The 12,406-nt window shown below is 36.8% G+C and overlaps 1 long non-coding RNA gene across 1 annotated transcript in view; it reads right to left on the bottom strand.

Annotated features, from left to right (window-relative positions):
* Positions 1 to 11,314, bottom strand: part of LOC139727007 (uncharacterized) — an 81,449-nt gene extending 70,135 nt beyond the window's left edge. Inside the window, exon 1 of the long non-coding RNA XR_011710726.1 lies at positions 11,165 to 11,314. This is a non-coding gene — a long non-coding RNA (uncharacterized lncRNA). The remainder of the gene's footprint in view (positions 1 to 11,164) is intronic.
* Positions 11,315 to 12,406: the final 1,092 nt, after the last annotated feature.

Raw genomic sequence — 12,406 nt, 5'->3', positions numbered from 1 at the left:
TGTATTCAAAACTTCCACAATGTTCAAATATGATCATAAAAGAAGATCATACTAATAATAGTGACAGATGATTACACATGAGCAACCTAATTCAACACTGAATCCAACACCCCACCCCCTGCTCCAGTCTTTGGGCTCCGATGGTGCATTTAAAGCATACAATATTACTGTAGATACAGTATAACTGTAAAAGGTTTTGTAACTGCACTGAGATTGATATGTACTTTTTTTTTTTTAGTATTGACCGATTCGGGTTCGTTGAGGGCAGCATACATTTTACGGCACAGGGCGCAGCCATAGTGGGTGTATCAGCGACCCCCCCTGCTCTCCCCCACCCCGGGGCAACATGTTTATCGCGCACTTGTAACAAAGGTTCGCGCACTAAGCAAGCATTCGCGCACTCAGTACGAGACGCCTATTGGCTAAAGCAGTTTTTCATTCTGCGCGCGTGCTAATGTAGGGAGAGGGGTGGGGGAGTGCGGAGGGGGGGTCTGCTGATACACCCACTATGGCTGCGCCTATGCTAAAAATACACATAGCGCGTCACAGAATCGGTCAATACATTCATGAAGATTAACTAACCAGCATCGCTTTTTGTTGGTACAGATATTTCTTTTCTTGATAGACTTTCCAGGGATGCCAAGTTCAAAAAAATTTTATGAGTGAGATTTTCATGACTCGGCATCTCGGCGAGCGAATGTGCGGGCGAGCAAGGGTGTGGGAGGGGTTTTTCCCCCCTGTGGCCTCCCACGGTAGGGAGCTTTTTCAATTTTTTGATGCTATCAGGTGCATACTTAAGCGACTATTTTTTACTTATTTAGAAAGACAAAAGGAAAATATACCTTCAATTGCAACCATCATTTTAATCTTTTGAGCTACGCTCATTATTATAACTGTCCAAGTTGCAAACTTCGCCCGATGAGTGCGAAAAATGCATGCCATGCGTGAGACGGCCCCTAAATGCTTGAGTCTCACGCAGAATGCATGAGACTTGGTAGCTCTGTTTATCATCATATATATACCTTTTTACATTGTATGTTTCATGATGATTTAACGTACCCAAAATTTATGACAAGGTATGATGAAAATGGCAGGAGTGTGGATTGTGGAGTAAATCTAAGCACCTTAATTCATTCAATTCAAACAAAATAGGCAAAGGCTCCACATAGAATTGACTGGAAATAAAAATCAGACAATCTATGGGCCATTTGGATATGGACAAGTCACATAGGGTCTTACATGTAGTAATTAGTTAAGTGTCTGTTGAAACTTGAATCAGACTGCACTCAAGGTAATACATTTTGTCACAGGCTCTGTGATGTTACTACACATACAGTATGTACAATGTACCTTTAGTTGGACAAAAATTCTGCTGCAACTACAACACAAACATCGATGTCCTACACATTACCTATATTTCTTGAAGAATAAATGCAAGGCAGTAGCTTCAAATAAAGAAAAAAATATATACATGTAAACATATGTGGTTTTTTTGCCTGTTTTCCTCAATGTTTAGCAATAAAAAATTAGAATTTCTGCACACTTGGAATCAGGGTTACCATGCCTACACAGTAACTCTGAAGCTCCACTGGATTGCTACAATTGAGGATTTGCTGGTGTTAATGTGACAGCCACAATTTTCTCTTAATTTGTATTATACACCTGTACATGTACATGTTGTACATTTGCTCTCTTTTGACTGATACGGTGCTTTATATAGAATGCCACTGCAAATTTCCAACAAAACTGTCTCCAAATGGGGTCTGCGCTTCCTCTTTAGAGGAAAACAAGTAGATCAATAAAATATAAAGCACGGTATGAATGTACAACCTCCAGTGTTGATAGGCATAACATTCTGAGCTGCACACAAAGTGCTCACAAACCGTAAAAAAAAAAAATGAACATCGGCTTTCTACAGTCCTACCTGAATTTGGTAGGTAACAATACGAGAATGGGCATTGTACATCAAAGTTCAATCCATTATATCTCCAGGCATTTATGACTTTTCATATCTCACACCATAGTGACGACATGGAGCACATGACAAGCTGAAGAGGCTGGCAACAGCTTGGGGGGGGGGGGGGGGGGGAATGACCAAACACAATAAACAGAGACATGCCCAAAGTCCAAAGATGAGTAGAGTGTGTTTGCATTTATGCAAAGGGGGAAGGTATAACACGACATCCACATGACTCAAACGAATGCAAACAAAAAAGGCAATAAGGAACTCACAAATCCAACCCCGTTGAAGTGGGAGCATTTCAGCTAACAGACTGAAGTCAAGTGACTGTACCTTCCACTTGATTTTGCCTCAAATCATCATTAAATCAATAAGTTTGGGGAAAATTGCATGAATTACATCTTCAAAAAGGGGGTGATTTCTCTATTGCTCTTAAACAGACCTACATGTATGAAGGCTTGGTCACAAAAGTCTCAATGTTGTTTGCATTTCACAAATATTATAAGTTGACACAGGAGCCTTGGAACTACACATGTAAATGTTATCATCATAATATAATCACAACATAATATTATAAATAAAACATAATTCCCTTAAACATCAACCACTCATATGTTTTACATTAAAGTGCATCAAGCAGTGCACTCCCGTTATAAAGAACAAAATGATAAGGAAATTACAGATACAATGAAGTAAAATTATCAGTTATAGATCTTTACATACTTTATCTGTTCGAATATAACAAAATTATTACATAACGAAAGAATATTGCCGGTCCTGAGGACTTAATTATGATGGGAATCAACCATATTTCTATGATTGACTGACATTAAAAGGTAGCGCAAGAGTACAAGTAATTTTCATCCATTCGATCTTCAACAACATCCATCATGCACCACGTGTTCAACAGGATACATCTACCTATTACGCCTCATTCTTTACCCAGGTGTGTAGGTGTCAATCTGGCAATGGTGGGGTATGGCAGAGACCTCGATCTGCCTTAACCCATTATATTATTGTAGTCTGAAAAACAACATATTTTTGGCATGGTGTTAACTCTTTTAAAAATGTTCATTATTTCACTGCTCCTGGTTTGTATTTCAGAAGGGTAAAATAGAATATATATAATCCCTTTAGTTGTTCACATACAGTTGAACCTCTCGTATCTGGACAAGTCGGGACCGGGGCTCATCCGGATAAGGGATTTGGCTGGATACGGGAGACTCAATGCTTTATACATGTACATATACATACACATGTACTGATGTAGCCCATTGTAGTACCACATGTAGTAATGTGTATACTGCAACCTTTTCATTGTTACACTCAGTAACAGACTCCAAAACAGAGGTTCGTGTTTGCAAGAATGAAATAATTTTCTTTTATAAATTCTTGGGATGATTTACCTAAATAATTATTAAGAAATGTATCAAGTATATGTAATTCATGTGTGTTTGTGTAGGAGTTCTAAAGGAGTTGGGAATCCCCCTTTCCTCCCGTAATTATTTTTTTTAAAAAGTCACGGCGAGATTGCGTCCGTATAATAGAGAGATCCGGATAAAGGGAGGCCTGATAAGAGAGGTTCAACTGTAATTGTTTCAGTTTCAGAACATAAAAAGACTATTAATCCCCAGAGTTAAACTGATTCTAAAAATTGACAGCACATTTTAAAAGATGGAAATTCCTGTTTCTCTCTCATGTTGGCAAATTTCTGTAAATCTCTCTTGCATAGACAATATGTAATAAATGTTACATGTAAATTACAGCTCTGTCTAATCTCTCTCCAAATAAGAAGTACACAGTAAACTTTAGAGTTGCCAATTCACTTAATTCATTTCTGAGACACTGTTACACCATTATGTTCAAACTTTACGGATGAATCTTCTTAATATATGATTTCTTACATTCACGGTTCATATTTCAAGAGGTATAAGAGTATATATTTTGAACCCTTAGTTGTTCATATGACTGTTTCAACTGCAGAAATGTACAGGGATTATTTAATTGCATGGAGTTATAACTGATTCTAAAATTGATGACCATTTTAGAAGATTAAAATTCATGTTTACATCAATGGCAAATTCTTGGAAATCTCTCCTGCAAATTTAATGAAGTTAAACAGTTTCATCTTATATCTCTCCAAATAGGAAATAGATTAAATTTCAAAGTTACCAATTCAATGGATTTAGGGTGATCATTTCCATGACAAAAGAATTCCAGGGCTTGATGTGTCATTAAACTGATGAGACTACTCTCAATAATAAATGGCACCACATCATAAATCATACAACTCATACATATGTTGTTATGGTTACAACATTTCGTTCTACGAGAGAACGCAGTCAAACTGCATTCTAAATTGTTTCCCGGAACTGGCAAAATTACTCTGAAATCATTAAATATTAAGAATACCATGTACACACACAGTGTGGATTTATGCACTAAAATTATGTGTATCTCAAAGGGATATGTGAAACTGAAATAATGACTTCATTTTTCTCAGTTGGAACAAAAAAAAAGATATTGTATATCACTTGTTATCAGTACATTTATCATTACATCTTGGATCAAAATCATTTTTTTTTTCTCATCTGTTCAGTACAATTAAAGTGTGTTCAGGTATTTGCAATGTTTCTTTCTCTCTCACAGTAAAAATAACAGTTTCTAGTACCTGGCTTTGATTTCTTTTGATATTTTCACACTTCACTTGCACTGAAAGAACATTGCAATGTATTCAAAAGTCTTGCAATCAATTCTAAATGAGAGTTGATACCCCTTTAGATACATGCACAAGCATTAAGTGCACAATACACTTATGGTTCTGTTTGAAAAAAAAAAATCTTTTTTTTTTTTCAAACCATTCACTAAATCAAGATACTCAGACTCTTCCAGTCTTAACTACAGAGACTTTTATCCCAGCACTTTACCAATAACTTATATTACAGTTTGCATGTTTTTCCACACAATACCAACTGAATGAAGCTGGTATCTGCAACTACAGGAACACAGACATTAATGTATGCTTGGATGGTCCAACATAAATATGGGTTTACGATTTACAGTGCCCTTCCAAGTTATACCAGTAGATGAGGTTTTTTCCCATGCAATTCACTTTAAAATTTGCATGATGGTATGATACACAGTACATTCACATACAACCATGTTTGAATCGTGTCTTTTGTCACAGATTTGATATACAAGCACCAGATCTCATTCACATCACCAACAGAATACAAATTTTATGTACATGTAGAAACACTACAAGATAGCAAGAAGGCTTGAGGCTCCCTATGACTTGATTGAGTATCAAAAATAGCCCAGTTTACATGCAAGCCACAGACTACAACAGTGTATCTCTTCTTCTCAGACCTAGTATTCAATGTTTTAGGCTTCATGTTCCCACCAGAAACATGTCAGTACTTCAGAAGCATTTTGCAAGCATTGGTTGAGTAGATTGTAGCCTTGGAGAGGCTATTTGGTTGTAATGAACAATCTTTTGGACCTGTATAGAGGTATTTTACAAATGAACATATCAGGTAAAGAGTGCAGTGACAACTTACATAAAAATGAATCATATTATATGAAAGAAAGATTATATTATATGTTTCTCATGTTGAACCTGACAAAAGATTGAGTCTGAAATATTTGCTTACCTACCAACTAAGCCAGTAAAATCTTTGGAAAATGTGTCATACATTGTATGCATCATTCTAGCCACCAGCAGTAATCACTTTTTTGTATTACAAAAAAAAAAAAAAAAAAAAAAAAAAATGAGTATGAAGAAACACTTAGGCAAGTACATTAGAGTAATATTGTGAAGTTTATGCAACACGAAAAGGTCTGTTTATGCCTATAATTTCTACAATGTGGTACTGAAAGGATTGTGTTCTGGATTCTCTTTTTCTGGTCAATAATGATATTTTGTGTATCCTCCAATGTTTGCTTGTTTGGAGGGGAGTTGTGTGTGTGTGTGTGTGTGTGTGTGCTTTATCTTTACGATTCATAAAAATAACTGAAGCGTGGTATACTGGCTTCCTGTGTATCAAAAGATTTTTTTTGCAAGACCCCGCAGGCATTACCAACTCTCTGCCTGTAGTCCTATATATTCAATAATATGCACTGTTCCATGGCATAGTATGGGGATGAAGATTTCTACGCTTGCAAGTAACATGAGTCACCCAAATGAAGCTACTGTAAGAGGATTCTCCTTTCTCACCGAGACCCTCCACCATGATTGGCTAATGAGGTCGTCCCTCTGTTTAAAGGATGTTACCCTCCATTGGCAAGGAATTTTGGGAAATTTCATCATAATTGTTGTGTGCTACCAGCTCGATTACCAGCTCAATAAGGACCCCTGTTGTTAAATACCATAATTTCACAGTGGTTTATTTTCATGAATTTCATTTAAGTCAACAGATGATATATTCTTGTAATAAACAATACACTTACATAATTATGTAAACAATGCATTGCTGCCCATCATATAAATGTAATGCATTTTAATAATCTCCGAAATGAAATGTTGCAACTTTGCCCCTTGAAAAGGCATTTAACACTCACTGCTTTTTTTTTTTCACCCACAAAATTTTCTTACAGACCTATGTCTCAAATCCTACAAGTCCTAAAATCATACTATATACGTAACTACAAGTATGGCATACCATAGGACCTACATACATGTATCTAACCTTTTAGGGACAGTAGTTTTGTAAAGTACCACCAAAGTATCTTCCCCACATACATACTGTTGCCACAAATCAACACTTCCCAACCTAGAAATTCAAGATCATCATAAAGTATAAAACATTTGAAATAATCATAACAATTATAAAAAATGCAACCCTTCCATTTTGGGGTCACTAAAAGATACTGGTACCTTCAGCACTTCAAAAAAAAACAACAAACAAACAAATTAAAGAAACGACTGTAACAGCAAACCAGAAAAGTACTTGTATGGAATGAAATGATCTTTTTAATAGTTTCTACAGCACAATAACTGTTGCTTTTTGGAGCTACTACAACGTAAAATGATATCCAATAGTTTAATGCAGCTAGACCTTCTGCAGATTTAGAGCTTGCCAGCTAGAATTCTACAGAGATGGGGAAATAAAGCTGTAAGCTTTAAAAAGGAGACCTCCAGATGATTTTTTGACTTTTGCACTTTTAACATTCTAAATTGGTTAAACTGGGTACAGAATTTTAGAATTGACAGTGATTGGGACAAAGAATAGGAATATTTTCAAACTTTATAACAAATCACAATGAACAAGGATGATGACATAGCAGCTTCATATAAGAATACATTTTTGGGTGCTCCGGGAAGCAGAGCAAAAGGAGAACGCATGCATTCATTCTGCACAGGAGAACTTGTTAAGCATGTGGTATTGTAACCTCATTCGGACAATGCTTCATAACTGGAATATTATGAGCCTAATACAATTTTTTGTATGTTATACGTCATCATCCTTCTTCAGGGTATTTAAGTTTTGGGTCTTTTTAGGGCATTGGTTTATAAATCAGCTCTAGAACCAATCAATTTCCACTAATCTATACATGTATGGCACTCTGGATTATAATGTCCTATGGTGTAAAATTACATGAATTTTCTCGAATGCCCCTTTAAGGATGGCAGGTGTGTGTGTGGGGGGGGGGGAGTTCTAGGTCTTTTGAGAGAAGAGAGAATGAGCACTGAGTCACAGCTTGAGTCAGACTGGATGATAAATGTCTGCTCATTAGAATAAAATATTTCACACAATCTGACTTCTCCCCCAATCTTCCACCAAGAAGTGGAATTCGCTGGAGGGAAGGGGTGTATCCCTTCCACCAATATTGAATGAGATGTATGCGGAATGGGGGTGACGGCAATTTTCTCTCACCATATATGCAGTATGAAAGGTATTGCACATATTTTGTGGAGATAAACCATTTCAAAGATGTCCTCTTTCCTGCATATTAGATGATATCACTTCAATATGCAACATTTGCATGCGAATTACTACTGATTATGTTTCTCTGCAATTATATACAATATCGGTACTTCAAAGTGGGGAGTTTTTGATAATGAAATATTCATAAACACGGAAGCAAATTTTTATTCAAAACAAAGCCACCATGCCAAATGGATGGGGAGCAAAATTCACAGATTTTTAAATTCTGCAATCATTCTTCTCGAGGACGAGGAGAGGATGTTGTCGAAGGGAGACACTTCTGAGAATCGATCAGATTGAGATGTATCGGCTAGCAACCACAGACGGGGAAAAACATTTGCATAAAATTCAACCAGAGAACACCACAGGCTGCTGTAGTGGCTACATGAGCCTGTAAGGAGGCCATCCCGAAGACCACCACATTAAGTCTCGAGTTACCATGGAAATTTCTCCCGAGTGGGCTAAACCTCAAGAACACTCACAAACAACCAGAACTGTAATTCAATGATAAAACTAACCATCAGTTAGGCAGTGAAGGGAAACTTGAAACCGGGTAAACACCAGAAATTTGCTTTGAATGGTTTTTATGGTAATGGTTGGTTTGCTTCATCTGCAAAATGCATGGTTAAAGACATCATGCATGCTACAACATCAAACATGACACGAATGAAATGGTCATTCTCCCACATTTTCAACCCATGGGACAAATGATTGCTCATCTGAGAAGAGATGAAATTATTTTTCATTAGGACTGACCATCAATCAACACTTTCCTCTGTAAAATCATGGGATCGGTTTTCACTAGCACAAGAGACTGTGGTTGATTGCACACTTCACATCTATATTCTATGCAAAGGGCTATGCCTCATTTGAAAGAAATGAATCGTGATGAAAAGGAAAAAGGATAAAAGAAGATGAAGAGGAGGAGAAGAACTTGTAGTATGAATGCCTTTTCTTTTGGTCAAGTAGTTAACAATACCATGTAAATCTCAAAGGAAAAGCGAGAGAATCCATACAAATATTTCTTTATGCCATAGTCTCTTTCCTACTTAAGCATTTAGTTTCCAATCTTCAAAATCAAAACAAATTCTGGAGCATAAAAGAACACAATGTTATATATCTCATAGGACTCTACCCATTGAGACATGTATACAATTGTATTATCTATATGTATAGATGTATACAACTGATTGCTGCACATTCACAACAACTAATGATGTAAATCCCATAGACCTTTGTTTGATACATTGCTCACATAATGATGGGTTTTAAGTGCTGCATCTCGCATGCAGGGCCATATACTCCCAAGGTACAGTAATTATATGCATGCTGTTATAAAATATGCCCAAGAGAGGAGGGGAATCATCGCACTATTGTAAAGAATTTAATCAAGATATCCACACGCCATAGGGATCTGCCATGCAACAAATCTTCAGTACATAACAACAAACGCATAGTATTACTGTTGTTGCCACCAGGTCACAGTACAATGACATAGGACAAAACAACTCCAAATCTTAGCGAGTAACTCTAAGCAAAACATCACATTTGATATTTGCATTCACTTTTTATACTGGATTTCCTGAATATTAGGTGCCTTCTTATGTTAAAGTGCCATATCTACACATATGGAAGCCAAAATACTTCCTATTTTAGCATCAATCTGAGCATGGGTCCAATTTGATGGATCGCATTAATACACAATCAGTCGCTAGAGGTCTGGTCCATGTATGCTGGCCACATGCTACGTGCAAATGAATGAGGTGATCTCAGGCACCTGTGTGGAGCATGCGGAGTCATACTTTCGCAGTTCATTCATATGTATTTCCGGTAATGCCAATGTACTGTGCAGTAGGCATGGACAGAGCGTAATGCTGTAATCACATCTTATTTTCCCCTTTTTATCATGAGTAAAATATTCTCCCTTCACAATATGCATTGTTAGAGTTTACAATTGATATTCCTTTGTAGCAGTAAGAAAACCTACATGTACAACACTGCTGCAGTTTCTAGAAAGATATAGCACTCCGTGTTCTTCGTGTATGATCAAATAAATCATGCGCTGTGCACCGACACAGCATTGTCAATTCATGTATTATGGAAATTAAATAGCACCACCGTTTACAGTTTGAATAGGTATTAAAGAAATGCAAAGAGAGCTGTATTGGGTTAGTATAAAGCCAAATACAGATCTACAATGTACAGTTGTAATCTGCTGATTTTACAATAACCTTCTATCTTTACAGACTAACATTAATTCATTATTTTCAGCACACCCACATTAATATGTTAATAGATCACATCGTGGTACTGGTGCAAAATATGCCACACTGGGCCTTAGGCAAATTACTGCACACAAGCATTTTGTGCTTTCAAATGGCAATCACGAACAGGCTTCAATCATCAGTATCAGGGTATGCAACGTACTCTTTGTGTATGGAAAGGAGAATATAATTCACTGTCTCAAGTGTCATCATCACATTCATGAGAGTATACCCATTAAGAAAAATTATTTTTAATGAAGATATCTTCAAATACATACTACAGATGTCTAATTCTAGCTTCATTGTATCTGCAGCACTGAGTTCAAACATGAATAGATAAAATGTGTAATGTTACAGGAATCTAATATAGTACGTAGTGCATGATATCTAGTTGCAGAGTTGGTGCAAAAGGTGAAATATATACAATAGGTCTAAAGTACAAAAATCACACATAAAATTTACTAAATTGATTTATCGGGTATAACCTTTGCAATATCAGGCATGATAGTCTTACAGAAGACTTTATATACTGAGCACTTGCTCTACTAGATTTAATAGTACTAAGTCTAACATCTACACTAAAATTAAGATGGAAACATATATCTCATATTAATCCGACGAATCCTACACACAAACACTTCTAATCTATCAAGTCTCGATAGACATTCATTTGTGATACCAATGCATAAAAGTGACATTAAATTTTCTTCTCAGAACATTGGCAGAGGTAATTTGACAAAATGACGTGTAGAACCCATGGTATTTGTATACTGTCTCAATCACATCATAACTTCTCACGAAATACATGTAGGGCTAGAGGTCTACGAGCACGCTGTCATCACGTCTACCTTGGCAAGCCCTTTACCCCACATCACCGCACATGAGCGCCATTAGCCCCCCGCCTGAGCCCATCAGTGACCCACACGCGGCCCGGTGCGAAGACAAGACGCCCCTGTGCATAAACATGCAAGAGTAAATACGAATTTACACACACTACTACTCGTAAGATTTACCTTCAGTTGGTCCACACACGAAAATCTGTCCCTTTTCACTGAAAATGACAGTCTTCAAAGGATTTAAGTGTCTCCATCAAATGCACACATGAAATCAATACGGGATGCAGCTCTCCTGATGGACGCAGATTTTCTCCTAGTCCTACGTCAATACTGTACTGTGTCTACATTGCACTTCAACACGAAGGCGACAAAAAGTTACCCTGAATGGATCTTGATTACCTAATGCACTTTGTACGTACATGTACACCGTCCAATGTGCTGCGTGTTCAATGGTGTGTTGTGGCGTACACCGACACCGTGCTGTGTTTGATGTACGACAAGCTTTTCAAGGTCATATTATCTAATGGGATTAAATGATACACCAGCTCACCCTGCTAGCATGTCGCAGATTTTACTTCAGTTGTGCTGGAACCTGTCTCAGCAAAGTACTATAATTAGATTTTGTCTTGGATGAAAAGAGAGATGTTCATGTTTATCATGTCTGCAAGAACACGTGATTTGGTGATGTTGCCAAGGAGGTATGAGAGAACCTCCTTGATGTTACAAAAAGGATGGACGGATTCAGTGGTTAGTTCACTAACGGACTACGGTACCTGAAATGTGGATCATCATCATAAGCCACCAACAAACACACTAGCACAAGTATAATCATGTTAAATTGATATCTGTTATGCCTGTCAATAAACTTGTTCTAGTAAATAATTATATTCATAGTATTGAGTTCCATACACTCGCTATCAATAATTCGGTTAGTTCAATTCGACGGGGGAAAAATGGAAAAAATATAAGAATGTCATATTCAACCTTATATACATGCACTGACAAAAAAAATAATAATAATAACTATACAAAAACTTGGAGCAAATCTCACCACTGTCACATGAATATTGTATCTATACATATCATTCATTCTATTATACTAAATGACAACCATGTGTACGCCTTTCTGATATAGGCTAGGTGATATGTAGCTATAGGGCCTAATGATTTTTTTAAGTACTTTTAATTTTTGCTTCTTTTAACATCTAATAGGCTTTTTTTAATTTTGTCCGGCGGTATTTCATCTCTCTGTATCTTTGCCATTAGAAAGGTTAGTATAAAACGCCGTTTTTTCTGCATGGGTTTCTTAAGAGGTATATGATAAGAAAAAGGAAAAGTGAAATTGATTTTGAAGCAATATCTCACTCTCTTAGGGTTTAGGGTTAGGGTTAGTATGAACATTTTAAACTGCATTGTCTT

This window comes from Diadema antillarum, unplaced genomic scaffold (assembly GCF_040938485.1).
Source record: "Diadema antillarum isolate AM-2024a unplaced genomic scaffold, OU_Dant_1.0 seq00000108_RagTag, whole genome shotgun sequence".
NCBI lineage: Eukaryota > Metazoa > Echinodermata > Echinoidea > Diadematoida > Diadematidae > Diadema > Diadema antillarum.
This window is presented reverse-complemented; position numbering and strand designations above follow the sequence as displayed.